The sequence below is a fragment of the Lissotriton vulgaris genome, unplaced genomic scaffold, assembly GCF_964263255.1.
Source record: "Lissotriton vulgaris unplaced genomic scaffold, aLisVul1.2 SCAFFOLD_2667, whole genome shotgun sequence".
NCBI lineage: Eukaryota > Metazoa > Chordata > Amphibia > Caudata > Salamandridae > Lissotriton > Lissotriton vulgaris.
The window spans coordinates 82,010-99,092 of NW_028250784.1; the positions used below are offsets into that span (position 1 = coordinate 82,010).

General features: G+C 44.3%; 1 pseudogene; it reads right to left on the reverse strand.

Annotated features, from left to right (window-relative positions):
• Nucleotides 1-473: 473 nt before the first annotated feature.
• Nucleotides 474-16,841, reverse strand: LOC147663118 (RNA-binding protein 34-like; annotated as a pseudogene).
• Between the last annotated feature and the right edge of the window lie 242 nt (nt 16,842-17,083).

Genomic DNA, 17,083 nt, shown 5'->3' on the forward strand with positions numbered 1-17,083 from the left:
GCCCGTGGCCAGGGTTGGTCTTCACACCATTCTAGGTAGGTATAAAATCAGTGTGGGTATGTCATTGTACTGTTTTCCCTTTTCTACCCTTCCTATTGTCAAATGCTTGAAGACAGACTCATAAAATCTTTGCATATTTTCAATTTGATCATAATTTTTCTACTCAAAAGAGCTTTGATCAAAATTACTTGGACTCTGACATTTAAGAATTTACATAGACAAAGTGTTTACATTTTTCTCGAGTCTGTGGCTATTTTATGAGTATCAATGTTATTTTTCTACCTATTATTCTAACTCCCTTGATCCCTTAGGACTTTAGGTACCGATGACAAGGATTGGTAAGTCAAGGTGCATAGGTTAAGTCCTAATTAAAGTAAATAAATTATTGATAGGCAGGGTTACCTGGTCAAGGTTTGCATGATTGAGGGCCCAGGTGAGTATGGTAAAACTGAGGAGGTGACCTGCGCCCTCTATCAGTCACTCAGACCCTGGTACTCAACATCGGAGGGTAGGTTGGCCAAAAAAGGCTGAGGGTTGGTTGTTATGAATGTGGCTACCAGAGGCTCAGATGTTGAAGCCACCCTACACCTGGGCCCCATTGCAGGCTAGGACCAAACCAGCTGCTGCCTCGTCCTTGAAAACAGCATAGGTGTGGATGCTCCTACGCTTGGGGTGCACCTGGCGCTGAATGGCAGCCACTTTACGGTTGAGGGTGGGCTCTGGACAGGCCACTGAGCGGAAGCGGGCAGACTTAATGGCCTGAAACCTTTCAAGAGAGCTCGCAGTGCCTGCTAAGTAAAGGACACCGGCACATTGCCCACAAAGACCGTTCTCTTATCGTTGGTCCGCTCCTCTGCCTTTTTCCTGGTGTGCTTTGGCCTCATGGGACCCTTAACCTAGTCCTCTGGCTCAACGGCCCCTTGCAACCGCAGCTCCTTATGCTTTTGGTGGACTTGCTGTTCCCACTGCTCCACCTGGAGATAAGCTTCTTCCAAGGGACCCTCTCTGGCAGACACCAGCAGCTCTGAGGGATGAAGGACTTTAGGCGTTTTAGGCACCGGCGTCTGGGCATCCCCTCCTGGCCTACTATGTTGGGTGGTAGCAGATTTTGTCTCCCTTCTTGGAGAAAGCGGCACTGGCACGTAGATGAGAGTAAAGAGGTTTGCAATATTAGAGCTGAAGAGCGATGTCAGCTGGCCGGGCTGTTTCCATCTGCCGCTCCTTGCAGGCTGCCGGCTACCTGTCCAACAGCATACCCCTGTCCTGACGGGGCCACAGCCTCTTCCTCAACCGGTTTGAATATTCTTGATTTTTTACAAGCCGTTGCCGGGTACCGCCAATCCCCCTTCTTTACTATGCCAGCTCTTAGGAGCTCTCTATGCTGAGTTTCACACAGGACACATGAAGAAGTGTAGACGGTATTAATTTAACAACAACACGAAGATTGAGGTCGAGTGCAGGGGTTTGTGTCTGTGAGCTTCAAAATCTAAAAGATTTACTTTTTATTTTTAGCAGGATTCACGCACCCAGTTCAAATTCTGCAGTTTAAAAAAAAAGAAAATGCTTTTTTTTGCCCTGCGGGTCCTTGTGGGACTACCTCAGCAGGCCTAAGTGGTCAGGGTGTTTCTACCCTGCCCCCTTTTCTTCATTTTTCACTTTCTTTTACTGTTTTCTTGTGACTCTAACAAGTCAAAAGATGGCTGCCAACACTTCCTGTTTTGGAGTTTTGGCAGCCAATCAGCGTGAAGCTTGTGCCCGGGAGGATTCACGAACCCACAGCTGCCCCAGATATCAAAAATGTTTGTTTTTTAAACTTGTCCGGAACTACTGAACAGATTTACACCATTTAACACAAAAGGCTCTCTCTGAACCAAGGGCTACCTTTTTGCAACATTTGGTGTAATTTCGTTCAGCAGTTCGGGCTGTAGCTTTGTCTTAAGTTTCCTATGGAAAATACCAATGGGAAAATGCGTTTTGGGCCCCTCCTTTTTTCTCGGCCCCTGCTTGACAATTCACCCCAATAATTTTAAGACAGGAGCTGTCTAGAGTGCCCCAATAGTTTTGCAAATTTCGCGAAGATTCATCAACCGGTGCCAAAGTTATCGGGAAAAGAAAAAACACTTTTTGAATAGAAACAAGGTCCTCACTATAACTACATACTGGTGATGTATATATATATATATATATATATCGACGTTGATTTGAATACTTGGAATCATCCATGATATTAATTGTTATCAGCAGTCCACTTTTTTGTTTATTTATTTACTTTTTTATCTTTCTAGTTATTCCCAGAAAATTGGGTTATTAAGTAAATCCAATTTAATTGCGATTATTTATTTATTCATTTTTAAGCACTTTAATCACTTAAAACAGCCCTTTCCTAAGCACTTTGAGTGTAGTTCTATATTCAGTTCACAGAGGAACTTATAGCTAACAAAGGAAATATGGTTACTATTATACTAGTGAATAAGAAACCAAGTAAAATGCCTTAAATTGTCGCAATATATATATATATATATATATATATATACTAGCAACCCGTCCCGACCTTGTCCGGGAGCAGCAGGCTTCCCCGACCCCGCCCACCCCGACATTGTCCAGCAGCCCGGGCCCCCACCGAGCCCGTCCTCCGCCTGCCCCAACCCCCGCCTGCCCCGACCCCCACCTGCCCCGACATGGGTCCCCTTACCTCAGCGCCACTCCTGCTGCCTGTCCACTGCTCGCACCACCGCTGGACTGTCCGCTGCTCCTCACGTCACCGCTTCTCCCCCGCACCATGTCCGCCACTCCTTGTCGCGCTCCTGGACGCCGCTTCTCCCCACGCTCCTGACGTGAGCACGCAAGTCGCGGCCGGCGCTACTTCGGAGGGACTGCTGTTTTTTTTACTGTAAATTTTTTAGATAACGTTTTTTTTTCCATTTATATAGCCTATAACCATCTACACACCCTGACGATTCCAACGGTGTATCGGGTGTGTGGATTGGCGCTGTGGTTCCCGAGTTTACCCGCCTCAAAGGCTGAAAGTTCTTCCTTTATTATAGTAGTATAGATATAGATATATATATATATATATTCACAGAAAAAACCATAGGTTATAGTGGATATATAGTTAGGAATTTGCATTTACAAAACCTTGAAAATTCAATGAAAAAACCATTGGTTTTAGGCCATATATAGTTAGGGATTTGCATTTACAAAACCTTATTTTACTCGCATAAAACCATTGAAATTCCATATATAGTTAGATGCACTAACTATATATCGCGCACCCGCAATCCACTGCTGATGATGTCACATATTACATCATTCATGACATGGTCAGTGACATCACTGATGACATCACTGATCACAACATCCAGTGACTGTATGTTTCTGTAAAGTTAAAATATGTCTTACATATTGAAGAATGAGTGGATGTATAAATGTCTGGATAAAGGATTTAGTAGGTGCATGACTGATTGTATGAGGGAGTGATTAAATGTGTCTCACTGAGTGCATGGGTTAGTGATTAAACTGTATTAATTTGTGCATCATTATATCTGTTGTTCTATGAAGTGCTGCATGTGTTAATCAGTAGCTATATGAGTAACTATATGGGTTATTGATTGGTTGCCTAAGTATTTCTATGGGAGAGTAAGTGTGTGTGTGGGGGTGGCTGGGAGGTGTGTGACTCTGTGCATAGATGTGTGAGCAGTTGATTCACTAGATGTATGGTTTCAAAAGTGCATGTGGAAACAGCTGTATGGGCGGTTGACTGTGTGCATGAGTGTATTGGTGAGTGAATGGATATCTCAGTGATACATGTCAAAGTAAGTACATATGTAAAACACACTCCATGTGACAGTTGACATATATAAATAACTGTGCATTAGAGCCAGTGAATGTGTGAGTGGCTGTATGGATCATTGTGAACTTTTATTAGGGATTATATAAGAGAGTAAATATGTGTTAGAATATGTTTCAATAAGTAAGGTGTGTATAACTGTATAGTTGAGGAATTGGAGGTGTGATTGATTCTTTGCATGACTGTCTAGGTGTATGAGTAACTCCATGGATGAGTGACAATCTGTGAGTGTCTGTTTTCACTGAGTGTATCTAAGGATATATCAGAGTCTGTAGAGGTTCATCGTATTAACACATGAATGATGTCATCTGTGATGTTGTCAGTGATGTCATTTGAGTTGTCATCAGTGATGTCATCAGTGATGTCATTTGAGATGTCATCAGTGATGTCATTTGAGTTGTCATCAGTGATGTCATCAGTGATGTCACTGACCATGTCATGAATGATGTAATATGTGACATCATCAGCAGTGGATTGCGGGTGCGCGATATATAGTTAGCGCATCTAACTATATATGGAATTTCAATGGTTTTATGCGAGTAAAATAAGGTTTTGTAAATGCAAATCCCTAACTATATATGGCCTAAAACCAATGGTTTTTTCATTGAATTTTCAAGGTTTTGTAAATGCAAATTCCTAACTATATATCCACTATAACCTATGGTTTTTTCTGTGAATTTCATTGGTTTTTTAATAGCAAATATGAAAAGCTTTAAAATGTCAAGTACGTGATAGATAAAAACATTTGCGTATTTATGCATGCTGATGTGCTTTGAACGCTGCACCCCCCCTCCCCTCTTTTCTCTTAGTAGTACTCTCTCTTTGCAGATAGTGAACGGTAGTTAACGCAGACCATTGCCCCCGTTGTAATCCGTCGTGCCTGCTTGTCTCTCCATTTGATTCGACCCCAACCTTAGTATGTGCCAACAGGTCAACAGGACTGTTTCGACCTGCTGGGGGATTATCCACATACTGAGGAAAATCAGGCACTTCTTGTCACCCCAGGCAAGAAAGCAACTTGCTGTCGCTCTTTTGGGCTCACGACTGGACTACTGCAATGCGCTGTATGCAGGGCTGAACAAGAGTCACCTACAGCGCTTGCAGGTGGTCCAGAACGCGGCAGCGAGATTTGCTCTTGACCTACCAAAACGTGCCTCTGCCACTGAAGCCCGAAATCAACTGCACTGGCTCCCCGTTGAATACCGGATCCTTTTCAAATCCATGTGCCTGGTGTATAAAGCTCTTGCTAAACCGAGTCCTTCAAGCATGGGATCCATTCTTTCTCGGCATAACCCTAGTAGGAATCTTCGCTCCAGTCACAAACTTCTCCTCTCTGTACCCCGTGTCAGAAAAGCAAGATGGGGAGGTAAGGCCTTTTCCTTTCTGGCACCCAAGTGGTGGAATGCCCTCCCTTTGGAAGTAAGATCCAGTCCCTCTTTGCAAACTTTTAGATCCGCGCTTAAAACTCATCTTTTCACACTTGCATACCCGTAGTGATATTTTGTATTTTCTGTTTATTGATTTTGATAGGCGCCTTGATACCTTCGGGTTTAGTCTGCGCGTTATAATTTGCATAATAAATAAATAAATAAATAAATTGATTGATTGTTATCCTAGCATTTACTGTTTTAGAATTGGTTCTCTTTGGATCATTCTCTATTTACAAACAAGCACAAAGTCGCAATACTCTGTTTAGTCTTTGCAGATAGTGAAAAATCGTGTAAAAAAATAAAAGTAATCGAGCAAAATCAGTAGGCCACTAATTGGATCTCTTTTTGACCTCGCTAAAATAGAAATATTAGGAACAACCCTTCATGAGAAATACGAAAATAGTGAGATGAACTGAGCTCCACACCATGAGGGCTGCAAGACAGCTCGACTCCGTCACCCACCCCGCCCAAAATAACGACAAACCCTATGCAAATATTAAAAATATAGACAACACACCAGCAAAGAAACAGGGTAAAACATTTTATTAAATAACTATTTACATAACTATTTTATACTTTTTATTGCCCGATCCGGCTAGCTCAATCGATCGAGCATGAAACTCATGCACTCTGATAGCAAGCGTTGCTACTGATGCTATGCAGACCAAAACTGGTTTTCAGTTTGTACATTTTTCTAGATTTTTCAATCCAAGGTTGGTTGACTTTGTAGAACGATGGCTTCAGATTTTCAACATACGGTGTGGTGGCGCGGACTGGGAGGGGGCACTTCGCTCCTGCCCCCTCCCCAAGTAAGATTTTCATACGTGAAAGTACGTTAATGGTTTTGGTCCCTGAGTTGCTTCAATGTCACTGCCATTCTCAAATGGCATAAGTTCTGGATGTTGGGTGCCATAGTTAAGAGTTCTGAGCAGTGCTTGTAACACTGTCTGAAGCTTATTTCCACCTACTGCAGCTTCACTATTCTCAAAGTAAGTGAGTGTCGTTTGTGGACCTGACTGCATTAGAAAACAATGTGATATGTTACCTTCCTAAACAGCTTGACGGAGGCCCCTGAGGGGCGGTGTGATGGCCATGGACTCGGAGAAGACGCTTGGCTCCGACACCCTCCCCAAGTCTTATAGCACTGGTGTAGCCTGAGATCGCCCCCGACATAGGCGGCCGGCTCCCGGGGTCCTGCGGAACTTTTTGCCTTTTGATGACTCTTCAATTCTGGACCTTGTCCCACAATCCGTTTGACCTGAAGACACGCTGTAGTGGGGCGCCCCTTTACCGTTTCAGTTGCCATTCCGCCCGCTTTTGCTACACTGTGCCTCTTCCGCCATTCAGCTGTTTACCGCCCGCTCTTGCGACTACAGCGTCTCGCTCATCATGTAGTTGAGTTGCTCCCGCTCTTGCGGTGCAGCGATAGGCGGCTGCCACAGGACTCTCAAAATGGCGGCCGGCTCTTCAGTTTTGGGCCTGGTCCACTAAAATGGCCCTGGGACACCTTTGAACTCGGACGCTTCCCTGATAGGGCTTGGGTCCCATTCTCGAAAGCGTCCCCTCAGCCGTGAAGATTCTACAAAAGTCTTGGGGGCCTCCGACTCCCGCAGGCTTCTGGTGGGGAGCGGCTGCCATGATTGCTCATGGAATGGCCACGACGGAGCTACGAGATGGTAGTGCTCTCATGCTGACGCCAGCTTTAGTCTGAAACATCCAGAAACACTGTAGACTACCAATTCGATCAGTTCCGGTAGCGCCCCAACATGACCCGGAAGAGAAGAACTTGCCCTCCCCTCTTTGACTGATGGTTCTTGTTGCCTGTCCCCTCTGTTGTCATTTAACAGAACTTTTTGGACTGCTGAAAGGGGTTGTGTTCCGAAGGCTGGTTGGTGGAGACATTTTGACTATATTCTTGACCTACGTTGTCGCGTAATGCGTTATATGACACGCCGCGTTAGCGCACCCAGAAGTGATCCGAGGCGCGGCGCGCAGCGCGTAACGTAAGCATAACAGGTCATGTGACTTGTTAATAAAACTTTTCATTGGTTCATTTTACTTTTGTTATTTTAATGATGAAAAGCTTGGTCATATGACCTAAAAATTACGCTTTTTATTGTTTTCGAACATTATTTTTTTTTAAACATATGTTATAATATTCCAGGCTAATGTACTTTCCCGGAAAATTTACAACTGTCCTGCAAGTAAAATATATTCCTTTTTCGAGAAAAAGGGCGTTTCTTCCTTCCATGACGGAGCCGTTGAGTAAAAGAGATTCGGCCTGCTGTCTTAGTCGCCGATACGCCTGATTATCAGATTCTTATCGATCACTTTATGTTGCAGAAATGAAAAACACAACTGCCCTTGACCATTTATCTTTACTGCGTTCCTACATATTATACCTTTTATCCGTCATGTAATTGGACTGCTTTATTTCACTTGCCTTTTACTGATTCGAAAACAGTGACTAAAAGTAAAAACTTTACCAATGTAAATACTACTACCGTGTTTTGTTTTAAAAACCTTTATTGTGAAAATGTCAGTATACAAATACGGGCCTATAACCACGTGGGCCGGCCACGGAGCAAACTGAAATCGTATATGATGAGGAGACATTTACACTGTAGAGGAACGTAACGAGCGGGCCATTAGGTTGCAAGAACAAAGGTGTCTAACAGTTGCGGAATCGGTGGACGTACATTTTGTAATTAAAATACGACAGGGCCACTTACAATAACATTTTCTAGATATACATTTGCGGGCAAGGAGTTACGAGTCCCATTTATACCGGCGCCATTTTGGGCGAGGCCGGGCAGGTCCAAGATATAGTCAAAATGTCTCCACCAACCATCGGCCAGACCAGAACCCCTTTCGGCCCTTTATGCTACAAGATGGTGTCTTCCATTCAGAAAATATTGTTGGCAGCATTTTGAAAGGAAACAGAAACAGCCGTTCTCCTAGTGAGTTTCACATTGTTACGTTTAGGAAGAATGTTGAAGAGTAGTATGTGGAAAATCTGAAGCCATTTTTCTACAAACTCTCAATCAGACTTGGATGGAAAAAAAAATCCTGAAGAATGTACAAACTGAAAACCAATTTTTGTCTGTATAGCATCAACAGCAACGCTTGAGTCAGCTTTGTGTCAAGCCGCCATTTTCATTCAATCAATAGCGTCCCCCTGCACACATTCAGGGACCTGGTCGTGTCTTCAGATGAAACGGATTGTAGGAAAAGAAGCAGAAAGGAAAAGGAAAAAAGTTCCGCCGGACCTCGGGAGCCGGCCGCCTATGTCATGTGCGACCTTTGGCCACACCAGGGCAATAGTGAAGCTGCAGCAGGTGCAAATAAGCTTCAGACAGTCTTACAAGCACTGCTCAGAACTCTCAACTGAGGCACTCAACATCCAGGACTTGCCATTCGGATCTTGGCGCCTTGTGCTGGTTCCGACCTATTCACACATCGGTCCACTACTGACATCACCTCATAAGCCAACGGGGCACCCCACGCCGACTTTCGGCGCAGCATTGTAGGATGGCCACACCAGTGCGGAAACTTGCTGGACACAACCTCGGTGCCATCCGGATCTTGGCGCGTTCGACTCACTGTACCGCAAGAGTGACCGCAACTCAGCTGGACACGCCGTCTTTCGGCGCAGCATTGTAGGATGGCCACACCAGTGCGGCAATTTGCTGGACACCACCTCGGTGCCATCCGGATCTCGGCGCGTTCGAGTCACTGTACCGCAAGAGTGACCGCAACTCAGCTGGACAAGCCGTCTTTCGGCGCAGCATTGTAGGATGGCCACACCAGTGCGGCAATTTGCTGGACACCACCTCGGTGCCATCCGGATCTCGACGCGTTGTGCTGCCTTCGGCCTATTCGCACATCGGTCCGCTACTGACGCCGCCTCACGTGCCAACGGATTTTCTACGCTTTTTGTAGCCCTATGCCGCATAACAGGTCATGTGACTTGTTTATAAAACTTTTCATTGGTTCATTTTACTTTTGGTTTCCTAAAGATGGAAGGCTTGGTCATATGACCTAAAAATAACACTTTTCATTGGTTTAGAACATTTTTTTTTCCCAAACGATGAAAGCCCCACCTTGTTTCTGGATCATTCAGACTGAAGCTGGCGTCAGCATGAGAGCACCACCATCTCGTGGCTCCGTCGTGGTCATTCCGCGAGCAATCATGGCAGCCGCTCCCCACCGGAAGCCTGCGGGAGTCGGGGGCCCCCAAGACTTTTGTAGAATCTTCACGGCTGAGGGGACGCTTTTCGAGAATGGAGCCCAAGCCCTAGCAGGCAAGCGTCCGAGTTCCAAGGTGTCCCAGGGCCATTTCAGTGGACCAGGCCCAAAACCGAAGAGCCGTCCGCCATTTTAAGAGTCATGTGGCAGGCGCCTATCGCTGCACTGCAAGAGTGGGAGCAACTCAACAACATGGTGAGCGAGACGCTGTAGCCGCAAGAGCGGGCGCAACTCAGCTGGATGGCCGCCACCTGGGGAGGCCCGTTCACGCCGCCTCCCCCACGCCCCCCCCCCCCCCCCCCCGGGCCGCCGCACGCAAATTTTCGGAGCAGCATTGTAGGATACCAAAACCAGTGCGGCAGTTTACTGGACATCACCTGGGTGCCATCAACATCTCAGCGCGTTCTGCTGCCTTGGGACTATTCGCACAACAGACCGCTACTGACGAGGCCTCCCCCGCCCCACCCGGGACGCCCCACGCCAATTTTCAGAGCAGCATTGTAGGATCCCAAAACCAGTGCGGCACCCAGGCGACATCACCTGGGTGCCGTCCAGAACTCTGCACGTTGTGCTGCCTTGGGACTATTCGCACAAAAGACAGCTTCTGACCATTGTTGCTTTTTTGGGTGAAAAATGTTTAAATGTTTTTACAGTTTTTGTTCCGTTCATTATAGTTAAAAGTTAATAAAGTTTTAAAATCTAACTTTGTTGGAGTGCTATATATGTTTAAAAAATCGGGTGAATGGGGCCTTTAATCGGGTTATTGTCATGTGTGGGCTTTGCAAGTGTACTGCTACAAGATCGGACATTTCAAACTCAAATGCACGTTCTTTTTCTTACCTTTCCGAAGCATGGAGCGCAATAGCAGGCAGAGAAAGGGTGATGCATGTGTTGAACACTGCCTGGCCTGGCAAGTTGCTGGCAGTGCCCCCCCCCGCCCGCTCCTGAAAGAGGGCACACACACACCGCCGCCCCGAGTACTTCACAAATCTTTAAAAGACCATGCGCTTGTTCATGAGGCTTAAATGGTTTATCACCCCTTCTAGAACCCCTGCATCGACCCTCTGACGTTTCCTGGAAGAATTAGCACGTAACACAATACCAAGCCCTGTCAGCTGAAACCCCCGAGAAATCATGGGGCATATTATCAAGGGGGTTTATTTCCGCTTTTTTGGCTTTAAAAGCCAAAAAAAAGAGATAAAATTAACTCCCTATTACCAAGCTGTCGCTAACACCAGTTAGTGACAGCTAAAAGGAGATAGCGACCATCTTGGGCCCCGCTTTGCATATCAGTGATATTTATCACTAATGACATGCAAAGTGGGCGTGCCAAGATTTTAGCGACTGGAAACAGTCCCTAACCATCGCTATCTCCTATTACCAACTTTTGGAGATATTCGCGCTAAGCGCGAATATCTCCAAAACCTAACACCTGCCCTGAGCAGTTTTAGCCATGTTATCCAATGGGAAGTGGATAACATGGCTAAGAGCATTTGCTGGATAATGCATGAATATCGCTGACTTTTCAACGATATTCATGCATTGCGGCCGTTTTTTATCGCATTTGCGATAAACCTTGCTAATAGCAAGGTTTATGTGCGATAAAATTCGCCGATGTGCGGCGATAATTTTTGTCTCTAAACAAGTTAGAGACAAAAATTATCGCTAGTTGTTGGTAATATGCCCCCGGGTTTTTGCTTGCAGGAATCGGGAGGCGGGAGACTAGCACTGAAATCAGTAGTCTCACGCCTGAATCGGGAGGGTTGGCATGTCTGGATACTCTACAGCTGGGGCCATAAACTGCATCCGCAGGGCTAGGTGATAGCCTAGGTCCGGCCTGGACAATCGGACACAGAGGAAGAGGAGTGTCAGAGGGTGCGGTAGTGAATAGGGTGAAAGGGAGGTGTCGGGCGGGCACAGGGTGTGATTCTCAGAGAAGAGCAGCGCAGATGGGGGGAAGTATATGGCCCATGCATGAGAGAAAGAGCGGGGGTGACCAGTGCGTGGGGGAGATGCTTGCGAGGGTGGGGAGCCATGCTGAGGATCGGCGGCGTGCAGAGAGTGGCCCTGGTCAAGGCATCTAAAATGGCTGCCGTGCACGACAAAATTGTGGCATTGGTCAAAAACGCAAGATGGCGCAGACAATGTTTATCAATAAGGATTCATTTATAACAAAATATTTACTCGCAGTGACAAAATGGTGGTCAACACTTCCTGATTTCCATCGAATCGAACGTTAACAAACGTCACGCAGCAAAAAAAAAAAAAAAAAGCTCACGCACAGAGCAGTTTTTAGCCATGTTATCCAATGGAAGGTGGATAACATGGCTAAGAGCATTTGCTGGATAATGCATGAATATCGCTGACTTTTCAGCGATATTCATGCATTGTGGCCGATGTGCGGCGATAATTTTTGTCTCTAAACAATTAAAACGAAGCACAAAATGGCGAATTCCCGTTTCGCTACCAGTTTGCGGCCCAGTTCGCGGCCCGTGAAGCGCTTCTACCGTGAAAAATCATTTTTTTTTTATTTTCACCACGGGACCCTTTAATAACCCCAACAACATTCCTAGGGGGTCAAGAGGGGTATACCTTGCCCCCTTTCAATAAATTCCCCCTTCGTTTTTCACCTCTTCTTCTCTCTCGATCCTACCGAGAGATAAGATGGCGGCCGCTCCGGACTGTTTAGAATGTTGACAGACACCAGAGAGCCAATCAGCTTTCTGCGCGCAAAGTTCCGTTTCGCGAAAAGTAAGCGGACCGGATCGCTGCCCGAAGCGCTGTTACAGATATATATCTTGTTTTGAACGTTAATTTCTCAAAAACTACTGAAGCACATATATTGAGACCTAGCAAAGGCACATCGGGCTAACAGTCCCTACAATTTTGCCAAGTTTCGTGCAAATCCATTCAGCCGTTCGAGCTAAAAGTGAGGCCAACCGCCCTATGGAAATTAACATGGGGAAAACGCGTTTTGGGACCCCCCTTTTTTCTCGGCCCCCCCTTGACGAAACCCCCCCAAGTTTTCAAGGTCTGCTCAGAAACAAAATGTGCCATTTTCCTGAAAATGTCAGCCGATTCCGTCCACAAACGCCAAAGTTATTAGACATAGAATTTTCAAAAATCCCATAGACAAATAATCCTAACTATATATACCTACTGGCTATCGCCAGTAGGTAATATATATATATATATATATATATATATATATATATATATATATATATATATATATATATATATATATATATATATATATATATATATATATTACCTACTGGCGGTCGCCAGTAGGTAGTTATAGTTAGGATTATTTGTCTATGGGATTTTTGAAAATTCTATGTCTAATAACTTTGGCGTTTGTGGACGGAATCGGCTGAAATTTTCAGGAAAATGGCACATTTTGTTTCTGAGCAGACCTTGAAAACTTGGGGGGGTTTCGTCAAGGGGGGGCCGAGAAAAAAGGGGGGTCCCAAAACGCGTTTTCCCCATGTTAATTTCCATAGGGCGGTCGATTTCACTTTTAGCCCGAACGGCTGAATGGATTTCCACCAAACTTGGCAAAATTGTAGGGACTGGTAGCCCGATGTGCCTTTGCTATGTCTCAAGATATGTGCTCCAGTGGATTTTGAGTAATTAAGGTTCAAAAAAATATATATATCTATAGCAGCGCTCCGGTAAGCGCACCGGTACGCGCACCGGGCGCGTCACGCGACTTGCGCGCAGAAAGCTGATTGGCTCTGGGGTGTCTGTAAACATTCTAAACAGTCCGGAGCGGCCGCCATCTTGTGTCTCGGTAGGATCGAGACACAAGAGGTGGCCAAAACAAAGGGGGAAATGACCATAATGGGGCAGAGTAGACCCCCCTTGACCCCCTAGGTTTGATGTGGGGGCCATAAAAGGGCCCCACGGGGCAAAAAAAAAAATTTTTTTTTTTGATTTTCGCGGGGGGAGCGCCCGGTACGCGCACCGGGGAGCGTACCATGGGGAAAAAGAATGACAGTTTTAAAAGTAGCTGATTAGAAAAAAAAATGTTTAGTTGTTTTTTTTATACATACACATACATATATATAAATGCATATGCACATATATATATGCATATATGTCTATATGTGTGCGTGTAGAGAGAGGTAGAGAGGTAGAGGTGTAGAGGTAGAGAGGTAGAGAGGTAGAGAGTAGAGAGTGAGTAATAGAGAGTAGAGAGTGAGTAGTAGAGAGTAGTAGAGAGCAGTAGAGAGAGTAGCAGAGTGAGTAGTAGAGAGTAGTAGAGTGAATAGTAGAGTGAGTAGTAGAGAGTAGTAGAGAGTGAGTAGTAGAGACTGAGTAGTAGAGAGTAGTAGAGAGTAAGTAGTAGAGTGAGTAGTAGAGAGCAGTAGAGAGTGAGTAGTAGAGAGTGGGAGAGAGTAAGTAGTAGAGAGTAGTGGAGAATATTCAAAAGTTTGGCACAGCACCACTTTCACAATGAGTCCAATCAAATCATATCACTTAGAGTACTTATTGAAGCGCTGAATCTTGGTGTATATTCAAATGCTTTTATTTTCCTTAAGTTTATGTACCACAGCCAGCCGAAACGTTTCATTCTATACAACAGAACTTCTTCAGGGCGTTCTTATTTCCTTCAAGTTATGTCGGTATCCCGTTGTCATATAACTAGATATTTCTTCCAAATGTTAGACGAGACATAAGTATATTCTTATTAAAAGTGACTAGGTATCAATTTTACCCACACAATTCGGGCAGACTTGAGTAATTTATAGCATCCTCAAAGTCAGTCTTTCAAAAATTCCAAAGTATAGGACATGATAATCCAAATCCAAATGTTTCTCAAGAAAAGTCATTTACAATCGTTCGGAATATCGGTGTTTGGGCAGATATGATCCAGGGACCCCCAGTATGCAAGGGGAATTAGTCCCCCCTCTGCAAAGGCGCCAGTGGCCTGCATTGCAGAGAGGTGTAACAAGGGTGTGGCCTCATTACACTTCTCTGCAATGCAGCTCCCTCGCGCATACTGGAGGCTCCTGGTGGACTAGTTGACCCCAGGGACCCCCAGTATGCAAGGGGAATTAGTTCCCCCTCTGCAAACGCGGCAGTGGGCTGCGTTGCAGAGAGGTGTAACAAGGGGCATAGTCTCATTACACCTCTGCAATGCAGCCCCAGGCGCATACTGGAGGTTCCAGGTGGGCTAATTGGCCCCCAGGGGCCCCCAGTATGCAAGGGGAATTAGTTTCCCCTCTTCAAACATGCACGGGGGCTGCGTTGCAGAGAGGTGTAAAAAGGGTTGTGGCTTCATTACACCTCTCTGCAATGCAGTCCCCTGGCGCATACTGGAGATTCCTGGTGGGCTTTCAGGTCTTATATAGTTAGGAATTAGCATTAAAAAAACCTTTGAAATTCACTGAAAAAACCACAGGTTTCACACCAGTTATAGTTAGGAATTAGCATTTAAAAAACCTTTGAAATTCACTGAAAAAACCATAGGTTTCACACCAGTTATAGTTAGGAATTAGCATTTAAAAAACCTATTAAATTCACTGACAAAACCAGTTATAGTTAGCTGGAAATTTTACTGATATAAAACCAATGAAATTCCACGTTATAGTTAGTTGGACTCACTATAACTTGCGCGTGCAATGCACTGCTGATGACGTCACATATTACATCACTCATGACATGGTCAGTGACATCACTCATGACATCACTGATGACACCATCCTTGTGACATAGTGACAGACCTCCTTTCACTGTAATGTAACCCTTGAAACACATATTCAAAAATAGAAACTGAAATTTAAAAAAAAATGGAGATACCCATATCAGTTACAACAAGCAATTCAGTAATTCCACCATCTATATGCACATCCAGTCATTCACCAACAGTTCTATATAGTCACTCATACATATACTCACTCATCATATGAAGTGATACACCTATACATCCTGTTACACACCGACAGTCATCCAAAAGTTACTCACACACATACTCACACGTGCAAATAAACTATTGAACATCCATTTATTTGAATATAGAGTTATACACACACTTCCACCTTACTTCTATTGAAAAGTACACATATTTATTCTCTTAAACAATCACTTATAGAAACACATACTTATTTAAACAGGAACTCTTACAATCTCTTACTCTCACATATACTCACTTATATACATCAATATTCACATATACTAGATTAAAACATATGTAGTTACTGATAAAGACACTAGTGAGACAGTCATTCACTCACTAACAAACACATATACACACTCATCCACCCATACAGTCCTGCACATATGCTGTCTTCAAAACACATACAAACAGAGAGTCAGTCACTCATGCATCTATGTGCTAAGTAATACCCCCACCAAACCATATAGACACTCATACTGATACTAAGAGAAACATCTAATAACCCATATACATACGCATGTAGCTACTTACCAACACATGTAGCCACTTATACACAAAGTGAAACACTAATATATATATTTAAATATTTAAACATTACTCACTAATATTTATTTTTCAGAAAGACACATATTCACTGGATGGTGTCATCAGTGATGTCATGAGTGATGTCACTGACCATGTCATGAGTGATGTAATATGTGACGTCATCAGCAGTGCATTGCACGCGCAAGTTATAGTGAGTCCAACTAACTATAACGTGGAATTTCATTGGTTTTATATCAGTAAAATTTCCAGCTAACTATAACTGGTTTTGTCAGTGAATTTAATAGGTTTTTTAAATGCTAATTCCTAACTATAACTGGTGTGAAACCTATGGTTTTTTCAGTGAATATATATATATATGTGTGTGTGTGTGTGTGTCTTTTCATTCGTTTTTAACCATGTATTGGCACACTGCACTTTGTTAGATAAATATTTAAATATTTATATACTTATTTATTTATTCAGGGATTTATCTGAATAATTGCAAGTATACTGATGTTTCATTGGGAATAACTTTGGCGCCGGTTGATGAATTTCTCTAAGAAGATGCCCCGCTCTGCTCTGCTCCTTCCCTGAAAGTTTGGGGGTGATTCGTGCGTGAAGCGGGGCTGACAAAAAAGGGGGATCCCAAAACATGTTTTCCTCATGCAATTTTCCATAGGACGATTAGACACCGCTACAGCCCGAACGGATGAACGGAATTACAAGAAATTTGGCAAAATGGTAGAGTTTGATTCGCAGATCGGCCTTTTGTTTAAATGGTGTAAATCCTTCCAGTAGTTGTTTAGAAAATCAAATGGAATTTTTTTTATATATCTATAAGCGCGCACCGTGCGCGCACCCGTGCACGCACCTGTGCGTGCACCATTGTGCGCGAACGGAATTCTGATTTGCTGTTAGACGTCTGTCAACATTCGAATCGGTGGAAACCAGGAAGCGTTGGACACCATTTTGTCAGTGCGAGGCAGCAAAGAGGGCAAAATAAAGGTGAAGAACATGAAAAGGGGGCAGGGTAGAGAGTCCCTGACCCCCTAGACTTTCTCAGGGGGTCCCTGTAGGACCCCCAAGTCCCCTAAATGTTTTTTTTTTTTAAATCTCGAGGTGCGCGCA